Genomic DNA, 7,535 nt, shown 5'->3' on the forward strand with positions numbered 1-7,535 from the left:
GAGATTTTGTTGCACTGGGTTTTTATGCCCTAATTTATATTTTTGTACCTATTTACTTGTACTCCCCACTTCGCTTTAGGACAAGTGGGAGATTGTTGGGGTTTATACCCTAAAATCTTGTGTCCTGTAGTTTGTAAACAACTTTGCATGAACACTTGTGATGTATAATATAAATGATATTTACTTCACTACTTGACTTTGCACATTTAGATGTTTTTTATTTTACCACAAACCAATAAAGTTAATATCCCTCGTTGTCTTTATGTAACTTAAGCATATATGTAGTGACATATAAGTGGATCATATCTTAAGTGACAACTAAAATAGTCTGTAGTATATGGATATAGGAGGAAAACTTTATCTTGGTAACACTATGGACGCGACCCGCTTTGTGGAATTGTTACAAATTTTGTGATTTGTCATAGATGGTCTGATCCTGATCATTCGTGTAGTGGACATGCGAGCGGGGGCGTCCTATACAAAGAGTTTGTACAACTTGACCTCGAAGTGTTAATTTCTTGTCATATAACTCCATTTGTGACTGAGACTTCACTTCACTAGGATGACCGCAGGTAACTGACCTCAATCCTGAGTGAGTTGGGAACTCCTGCCATTGAGGGCGGTTCTTTGATTTGCATGGGTACGAGTGGCCAGAACGCCGACTCAAACCTACCATTTTGTGGATTTGACTGATTTGGGAGCTAGAAACTCAACTTCACAAGATGAAGTTCACTCCTTCCCCAAAGTAGGGGTAAGTAGATAGATTACTCTCTTAAGGACTGATCTCGGGGCTTGAACGATGTGGCACCACGCACCTTCTCATGGCCCGAGAGGTGTTTGCACATAGTAGGACTATGTTGTATTGTTCATTACAAGGATTAGTGGTACTTAAGGAGGAAGATGTAATTACAGGTGCAAAACGGTAAATTGGCCTACTGTAATTACAAACATGTGTGAAGGGTCATCATACTGATGATTGGTTATATCCAATGAACATAGAAATATATCTATGGCAAGAAGAGTTCAACTGCCTGTCTTTAGTGGAATGGCTGGTAGTTAACGGATGGTGGATATCGTGATTAAAGAGTTTAGTCAACTATTCACGTACTGTTAGAGTTTCGAGCCATAGGTTCATAAGGTCCCCTTGGTAGCTTAGATAAAAGTTGAGAGTCAGTTTTTGGGTCAATTTGAAATGTTCAAATTGATAAGAGGGAGTTCGATTATATATGCTATAATTGAACAAGTTAATTAAATATGATATAATTAACTTTATGTATAAGATACATTAATTTTGAGGAAAATGGATATAAATATGATTTATATATAATAGAGAAAAATATTATAATTAATATATGATATTAATTTATATGTTATGAATATGATAAGATCACATTCATTGGACGGTAATAAAGGAAATGGGAAGGCATCTCTTCTGTTTTAAGTAACAGATGAGTGCATTATAAATAGTTGACGGTGTGTTGATCTCGGAAGGCGCGGACATTGTGAAAAAAATAGTGTCACTGTTTACAAAATCAGTGTCTATACGATAGTGACTGCACGATCGCTTACATATACGATATTGCTAAACGATCGCATACCGTTTACACTGTCTCACGCCTGTCTCTTATACACATCTAGATGTGTATAAGAGACAGTCATTTTTCAATTACACATGTGATGGGCAACCCCATATGCGGAAGTGACATAAACTAGCTTTACGCCCGTTCCACAACTCCAGAGGTGTTCTTGCAACACTCTTAGAAGGAACATAGTTGAGAATGTATACTGTAGTCTCCACTGTGAAACCCCAAAACAAGGCAAGATTCGCACACTGGTAAAGAACTGTCTCTTATACACATCTAGATGTGTATAAGAGACAGGCAATGGACAGGAGGATGCGGATCGACTTTAACATGGCAACAACTGAGAAAGTCTCCTTATAGTCGATTCCCTCTACCTGTGTATAACCCAGATGTGTATAAGAGACAGCACTATAGCTGTGAGAGCCTTCGTAAATAGATCAACAACGTTTTTCTCTTAGGCGATCTTCGTGACGATCATGTCTCCTCGATGCACTATCATGCGGATCGACTTTAACATGGCAACAACTGAGAAAGTCTCCTTATAGTCGATTCCCTCTACCTGGGTATAACCCTTTGCCATAAGTCGAGCCTTGAAGGTATTAACCTTCCCATCAGCACCCCGTTTGCGCTTGTAGATCCATTTACAACCTATAGGTCTTACCCCATCAAGCTGATCTACAAGATCCCATACTGAGTTGAAGTACATTGACTCTATCTCGAGATTCATGGCATTGGTCCATTCATCCCGGTCAACATCCTCCATTGATTTTTTATAGGACTACGGATCCTCAACGTCACCATTTGTCACCATAGCTAGGATTTTTGTGAAACCTAGATAGCGATCAGGTGGGTTCGTAACCCTCCCAATGCGTCGAGGTTTCCTCAACTCTTGAGGTGGAACCGACTTACCAGATGAACTATCATCAACAATTTTGGTTGATGAAGCAGGTTTTTCAACAACTCTCATTGAAGTTTTAGTAGTTTTTTTTTTGGAAAGCTCACTTAACATGACTTTACTATGTGGACTGTGCTCCTTGATATGATTCTCCTCCAGAAAAGTAGCGTTCGTGGAAACAAACAGCTTATTTTCGGACGGATCATAAAAGTAACCTCCTTGTGTACCTTTGGGATAGTCTACAAAGAGGCACAACCTCGATCGTGATTCCAACTTTTTAGGATTTGCCTCAAACAATCACAAACACTTTTTTGATTATGGATCTACTACCAGAAACTCAATGCGTAATCTTAGCATTCAATGTGTATTCTTGAATAATATCATTTTTCAATTACACATGTGATGGGCAACCCCATATGCGGAAGTGACATAAACTAGCTTTACGCCCGTTCCACAACTCCAGAGGTGTTCTTGCAACACTCTTAGAAGGAACATAGTTGAGAATGTATACTGTAGTCTCCACTGTGAAACCCCAAAACAAGGCAAGATTCGCACACTGGTAAAGAATTTTCCTCTAACTCGCTTAGAAAGCCATTCTTCACCAATCTCTCAATCCTACTTAGATTGATGTGCCCTAATCAAAGGTACCAAATTCGGGCATTTTCTTTTGGAGAAACTCATTGGCGTTTAGATTGAGTTAATATAGATGTAAACATCTCTATGTTATGGAGGGAACTTAAGGCTAAAGGTATTAGCACATACAAGTTATTTTTGAGTTTAGCTGTACAAATTTCAACACCATCCTTACGAATAAACGCTTTATTCAATCTAAGAGAAATAGTGTAATTGTATTGTAATAGACACTTTATAGAAATAAGGTTCCTTTTTAGTTCAGAAACTACAAAGAAATTTTTTAATATAAGAAACCTATTCTGTAAAGTAAACTGGATGTCTTCCACTGCCACAGGTGAGATGACGTGCCCGGTGCCTACTCGCAACATCATCTCACCAGCCTCCAACTTTCGCCAAGATCTAATCCCTTTTGGCTGCCTTGGCCTTAGCCTTGGCAGCCTTCTTTTCCTTCAGATAACAAGGACAATTCCTCTTCCAGTGTCTGTCCATGTCTGTCCAAGTTATAGTGGAAACATTTTCCTTTTTCAACCGGTATTGGATGCTTCTTCTGGGCGACAGGTGGCGGCTTAGCAAGGCATTCCCTTTCTCTTTAACACCCTTCTTCATCTTCCCCTTTTCAGAGTTAGAAGTGGATGGTGCAGACTTTATTCCTAAGATCGAACCTCGATAGAACTTTTTAGAGGAGGAGACAAAATTTGCCTCACCTCCATTTTTCTCCATACTTTTCAGCAAGGATTGGTAAGTCTACAACTCGTTGAGGAGAGTGGTAAAGGAGTAATTCACTTTGTCAAGAATCGTATTGCTAACAAAGTGGAGGAAGCTCTCCGGTAATGAATGTAGGATAATGCTAACCTAACTGACCTCATCGATTTTAGACACATTCATCACCGCCACGTTAAAGTGGACCATCATATTCAGCACATGTTCATAAACAGAGGTGCCTTCCTCCATTTTGGAGATGAAGATGTGTTTCAGAGCCTCATGCATGAGCTGTTCAGACGGCTGTCCGAACATTCCCCGCAGAGACTCCATGATCTTATGAGTTGAGACCATGGACTTATGTTTCTTAGCCAACACGTTACTAAGACTGGCCAAAATATAGGCTCGGGCCTTCTCGTTTGCCCATGTCCAATGCTCATACGCCACCCAAACATTTTGAGTAGCGTCCCTAATTGGAATATGAGGACATCTGATAACTGGTAGAAATACAAGTTATTACAGCTCAAATTAGTAAAACAATGAGAGAAAACGATGATAAAATAGGCAATATCATGTCTGAAAGCGTCAAACTGAAAGGAATTGTGATCGCTAATGCTCATCGCATAAAAGCAGTTACTTTACCTATTTTGTGCAGGTATAATGCGATGGCACATATGAAATTGCGATCCAAGGGCACAATACGACTGCGCGTTTAAAATTGTGATCACAAGTCATACGATCGTGAGAAGTTTCTCAAAATGTGATCGTATAAAGACCTTGCATCAATGCGACAGCATAATACATCATGATGGGACGTAAAGCTAATAACGGTCGATTTCGAATTCAGTTGACAAGCTGTTAAAAGCCAACTGTAGCAAGTACATTCAACTTTCGATGACTTTTAAACGGTGCAACAGAGTAGGGAAATTAATGTCGCCCATCATTGCAATCATTAGTAAGAAAAGTTGTTTCACCTTGAAATCTATAAATACCGAATGCCACTAGAGATAGAGGGATTCACACACATACATATACATATACATAGAGGATAGAAAGAGTAAGGAGACGAGGCAAAGCTAAGAGAAATTGCTCCCAGACAGATCGAGAGGCTGCCGGAAAGCAATACAAAGGAGAGAAGGCCAACCCTTGTAAGAGCAAGAATCCACAACTAGAATAGAGTTGAAGTGATAAAGAGTAGTGTAAAAGGCCACGGGAAGCAAGACATTGCTTACCAGGCTTGTTATCTCTTAAATCCATTTGTTATTTTGTATTCAGTACTTTATTTGCAGAAAATGGCAACTTCATTTCGATTTATGTTCAATCTCTCCACACCATGCATGAGTAGCTAAATTTCTGACTGGGTTGAGAAGTATTTAGCTAGCATGCCTAAGCTTTGCATTTTATGCAATCATCTTGTCATATCTATGCATCATTCATCATTTAAACGTACTTAAGAGTGTAGTCTAAGGATAGAATCTAGGCTTGAGAGAGTCAAATTAGATCGCATAAGCAAGAGTAGAAACTTAGAAATAAGTTCTATCTGTTGTTTCTCATACACATCGCATGCGTCCTAGAAATAGAAATTGTGGTATGTGGTCATCTTGTCTTATCTGTGCGTCATTAAGCATTTGGACATACTTGAGAGAGTAGTCTAAAGATAGAATCTAGGCTTGAGAGAGTCGGATTAGATCGCATAAGCAAGAGTAGAAACTTAGAAATAAGTTCTACTGGTTGTTTCGGATATATATCACATGCGTCCTTGAAATAGGAATTGTGGCATTCTGCATTGAGGAATATAATACTGATATTTATGTATAGCATGATCGCATAACTTGTGCACAATCTTGGAAAATGTTAACTAAACCCCTTCTCAACCCCTCATCGCATACTTATTGTAACTCCATGTTTTCTTCACTATGCGTTCAACTCCGTCGCATAGGAAAATTTAAATCAAAACACCATCCACTTCTTTTTCAAAACCGTAATAAAACCAAAGAGTCTATTGCATATCTATTTAGTAGTCCCCGTGTTTGACTCTGGACTTACAGGAACCTAAGAAGGCTTATACTTGGGCTTTGTTAGGAAAACTTGTATGATCATCGCATACTCACACCATCGCATCATAAATCAACGCATCAAGTTTTGGCACCGTTGTCGGGGACTACGATACAGATTGCGCTACCATCAAACCTCTTTGATCTTTGCAACCTTCGACCTCTGTTGCATTGCCATTCCTTCGGTAAAGGAAGAAGCAAGCGTTGCATGAGCGAAGGACACTCTCCTGAGCCCAACTATGACCTAGAGATCAAAAGAACATTTTGCAGAAGAAGACAGAAAGATAGACGTCAACAACAAGGAAGAACTCATAGAATGGCTAAACAACTTGAAGAACGAGCCGCAAATGAAAACAACATAATGGCAAATCCTATCGTACTGACAAATGATCGCAATAGACCCATTCGAGACTATGCGTCACCAAGCTTGTATGATTTCTCTCCAGAAATCATGAGACAAGCATTGGATGGATCAAGGTTCGAGATGAAGCCAGTAATGTCACAAATAATACAAACAGCAGGACAGTTCGGAGGACGACGTGATGAAGATCCGCACGCCTATCTATAAAGCTTCATTGAAATTTGTAACACTTTTGTGTTCCCTAATATCTCTGCAAAAGAGGTTCGACTCACACTATTTCCATTTTTACTATGCGATAAAGCAAGAAAATGGGCATACTCCCTCGAACCAGGAGAGATAACTTCATGGGAGTAAGTTGTGGAGAAGTTTATGAAGAAGTATTTCCCTCCTATAGAGAATACCAGAAGGAGGAAATTGATCACCAATTTTGAACAAGAAGAAGATGAATCGCTCAGTGATGCATGGGTGAGATTCAAGAGACTAGTGTGCGACTTCCCACACAATGGATTGCCGGATTGCCTCCAAATGGAGATTTTCTATCATGGACTAAATTTTGTATCGCAGACAGCTGCCAATGCAGCTATAGCAGAAAGTCTGCTGGACAAAACATATGATGAGGCAAAGAACATTCTTGATCGCATCTCGAAAAATCAAGAAGATTGGCAAGAAAGCGATCAGAGAGCAAAACCCAGAGACGGTAATGCAAGTAATGGTGCCATCGCATCATTGCAAAATTAGATGAATGCGATGATAAATTTATTACATGGCATCGCAATAAACAATCCTGAAACACAAAGAGGGCAAGTCAATGCGATAGAATAGACAAGCGCCAGCTGTGCTACATGTGAAGAATCACATTCTGTTGAAGAGTGTCCATGAAATCCGCAGTCAATCTACTTTGTCAAGAACAACCCTTTTTCAAACACGTACAACCCTGGGTGGCGAAACCACCTTAATTTTGCTTGGAAAAATAACCAATAACAAGGCTGTCAACCTATGGCGCAAAGAGAAGGACCACCAAGATTTTTCCAACGAACTAATGGTTAACAGCAACAGCAGACCAGTAGCTCTCAAACACCACCATCATCCTCCCTGGAGAATTTATTAAAACAATACATCGAAAAAAATGAAATAGTCCTCTAGAGCCAAGCGACGTCCATCACAATTTAGAAATCCAAATAGGAAAAATTGCGGGAGAGCTGAAAAACAGACCGCAGGGGACACTGCCTAGCTCAACTGAGCTTCCACGCAACCCAGGGAATACAGGGAAAGAACACTGCCAAGCAGTCACCCTGAGAAGTGGAAAGGCG

The 7,535-nt window shown here is 39.8% G+C and overlaps 1 non-coding gene across 1 annotated transcript; it reads right to left on the reverse strand.

Annotated features, from left to right (window-relative positions):
- Positions 1-6,627: 6,627 nt before the first annotated feature.
- Positions 6,628-6,734, reverse strand: LOC120074869. The gene has a single exon (XR_005481147.1). It is a non-coding gene; the product is annotated as a small nucleolar RNA R71 (small nucleolar RNA).
- Positions 6,735-7,535: the final 801 nt, after the last annotated feature.

The sequence above is a fragment of the Benincasa hispida genome, chromosome 3 (assembly GCF_009727055.1).
Source record: "Benincasa hispida cultivar B227 chromosome 3, ASM972705v1, whole genome shotgun sequence".
In the NCBI taxonomy this organism is placed as follows: Eukaryota; Viridiplantae; Streptophyta; class Magnoliopsida; order Cucurbitales; family Cucurbitaceae; genus Benincasa; species Benincasa hispida.